Here is a 2,006-nt window from a genome sequence, read left to right on the forward strand (position 1 = left end):
TAAATCAATTTTGCTTGTAATTCCCCCCAGAAATCTATATGACAGGGAACTCTGTTTTACACTTTTTTTTTTTCCATAATGGCAATAAATAGCACAAGATAACTGATATGAAACCAACTATTTAAAATCTACCTGCTTAGGTGACTTCCCTGGTGGTCCAGTGGTTAAGACTTCGCCTTCTAGTTCAGGAAGTGCGGGTTGGATCCCTGGCTGGGGAGCTAAGACCCTATATGCCTCAGGGCCAAAACACCAAAATGTGAAACAGAAGCAATATTGCAAAATCCATGAAGACTTTAAAAATGGCCCACATCCTGGGGGCAGTCCTGATTACAGTGGCTCTTGCGGTGCCTTGAAGAGAAAAGAACAACATGAGCATGAAGGGTCTCGAAATTCAGCAACAGAAAAAAACAAGATTCTTATGGACCTTCCTGCCTGCTGTAACCATTGTGGAAGTTTGGAGGCCTGGCCCCCTCCTACCCTACCTAAGGAAAGGTGTTTGTCCTACTCTTCTCCTGCCTCATATACAGAATGTTTATGTGCCTCATCCAATCAGCAAACAACTCGCAAGACCCCATCCCATTGCTTTGTCCCCCAGCTATTAAAGCAGACTAAAGACCCCCATCCGGAGTTCCTCTCCCCCATTATCAGGAAGCCGGCTTGCTGTACTCTCAGTGATTCCCCACCCCCACCCCGCTCTAATAAACTTTATTCTTCTTTCAAAGAAAATGGTCCACATTTAAAATAAAATCTACTTGCTTAGATATTCCCAGTTGAAAAAGCAAACATTTTTCAAGAGGGACCTAGAACCTGTAAAGTAAATTTTCTGCGTGGGTTGTTAATGGCTGTGCCTATTGACAAATACGTGTTTTCCCAAATCAGCTGTTGGGGGTGGGGGTGAGGTGGGCTGCGCATGCTCTGTGTACAGAGGCATTTAGAAAGAGCAAAGTCTTGTTTGCCGTCTAAACATGCCACTCCACTGGGGCAGGTTAGAAATTATATTTGCATGTGTATTGCAGATACCTGAGTAGTAGGTATGTTGTGAGAGGAAAAAAAAAAAAAACACCTGAATACTTGTTACATGATATTTTGACAAATATGGGTTGTCTCTGGCTTGGATGCTAGATCCAGGCCACTGTAGAGAAGAATATTAGGTTCAGGTACTAGTCTTTTCTCATATATATTTATTTTTGGCCGCACAGGTCTTAGCTGCGGCCTGCAGGATACTCAATCTTTGTTGGCGAGTGTGGGATCTTTGCTTGTGGCGTGCGAGCTCTTAGTTGGGCTGTGTGTGGGATCTAGTTCCCTGACCCGGGATCGAACCTGGGCCCCCTGCATTGGGAGCACAGAATCTTAACCACTGGACCACCAGGGAAGTCCCAGGCTTTTGCGGTTTTGAGGGTCCTCTTGAAGAGAGAAAACATACAATTATGAATACAAAATTAGGCAAGAAATGGAAAGGCATTGGTAGGACCCCCACTGAGCTTTTGGAAGGGCCTGTGCAATAGAGGGGCTTGTGGCCGTGACCTTCGTGGTGAGTAGACCTCTGAGTCTACAACCAACAGCATTAGAATGTCAGCTCCAGAGGTCAGGGATTTCTTTTTTCTTTATTAAAGTATAGTCGATTTACAGTATTTCAAGGTAACAGTAAAGTGATTCAGTTACACAAACATGCATGCTAAATCGCTTCAGTCACGTCCTACTCTTTGCGACCCCATGGACTGTAGTCTGCCAGGCTCCTCTATTCATGGGATTCTCCAGGCAAGAACACTGGAGTGGGTTGGTGTGCCCTCCTCCTGGGATCTTCCCAACCTGGGGATTGAACCTGCGTTTCTTACGTCTCCCTGCATTGGCAGGTGGGTTCTTTACCACTAGCATCACCTGGGAAGCCCTCAGTTATTCATACGTGTGTGTGTGTGTGTGTGTGTGTGTGTGTTTATGTGTGTATGTCTATATATATGAGGAATCCAGGGCACAGAGAGTTTAAGTTAGTTGCCAAACGCCACACA

General features: G+C 45.2%; 1 non-coding gene across 1 annotated transcript; it reads right to left on the bottom strand.

The window, feature by feature from the left end:
- Positions 1-1,299: 1,299 nt before the first annotated feature.
- TRNAG-CCC (transfer RNA glycine (anticodon CCC)) lies at positions 1,300-1,372 on the bottom strand. Its single transcript has one exon. It is a non-coding gene; the product is annotated as a tRNA-Gly (tRNA).
- Positions 1,373-2,006: the final 634 nt, after the last annotated feature.

This window comes from Ovis aries, chromosome 19 (genome assembly GCF_016772045.2).
Source record: "Ovis aries strain OAR_USU_Benz2616 breed Rambouillet chromosome 19, ARS-UI_Ramb_v3.0, whole genome shotgun sequence".
NCBI lineage: Eukaryota > Metazoa > Chordata > Mammalia > Artiodactyla > Bovidae > Ovis > Ovis aries.